The sequence below is a fragment of the Branchiostoma floridae genome, chromosome 6, assembly GCF_000003815.2.
Source record: "Branchiostoma floridae strain S238N-H82 chromosome 6, Bfl_VNyyK, whole genome shotgun sequence".
NCBI classification, from domain to species: domain Eukaryota; kingdom Metazoa; phylum Chordata; class Leptocardii; order Amphioxiformes; family Branchiostomatidae; genus Branchiostoma; species Branchiostoma floridae.
In genome coordinates this window covers 26,793,767-26,794,625 of record NC_049984.1, presented here as the reverse complement: position 1 = coordinate 26,794,625, position 859 = coordinate 26,793,767, and positions in this window count along the sequence as shown.

The following is an 859-nucleotide window of genomic DNA, read 5'->3' as shown; positions in this document are numbered from 1 at the left end:
GGTACAGTGGGGGCTGTTCAGCTTAGTTAGATGGGTTTGCTGGATGTCAAGGCCACAAATAACGTTTCATTCCTTTTGCTCGTGTTCCTGATGGTACTTCAGCCCTTCACAGAGATAATGCTGTTAAACTCCTGATAATGCAGCCGTTCTCCCCCTGTTTTCTTCCTCGTACGCCTCGCTGGCAGCAGCCCATTTTTTGCAGTGTGGTCTGATCAGGGTCTGGGATATCAAGCAGACCAAATATGGGTTAGACAGTAGTAACACCATTCCTGTCCTAACAATACATCTGGAGTGGTGAGATCTGCCTTGAATGTTCCAGAAGCCTATTTCTAGAGAACACTTGAAGTTGAGATTTCACCACCCTGGTTTGGTTTTTACATACTCATTTCAGGGTATGCAGCGCACCGCTGACCCTGACCTCTTTTCGTCCATGTTCAACAGCCCAAAAAATTAACATGCAATTTTGAAAAGTATATTTTTGAATGTTTGTAGCATTGTGTTATGACTTTTTTTCTTTTCCTATCAAATAATCATTGTAAAGAACATCGTTATAGAAGAATGAGATTTGTTAAAGTTGGGTACCAATATATCAAGCAAAACCTTATTACAAATACAAGATTTTTTTTATGTAGAATGTAAGGATGGACCTGGTTCTTGACCTGGTTCTTGACGGATAGTTTTCTAGGGAGGTCTGTCTGTATTGTGTTATATTCAAGGTGTAGCTAAATTAAGTAAAATAATCCCCTTGTGGACTGAGCAACATTCGCCTTTTCCATGTTTAATCTATTACACAGAATATATTAACATCACCAGACAACATCTGAGAAAGCATCTGTACCACGATAGTAGTCTAATCCCT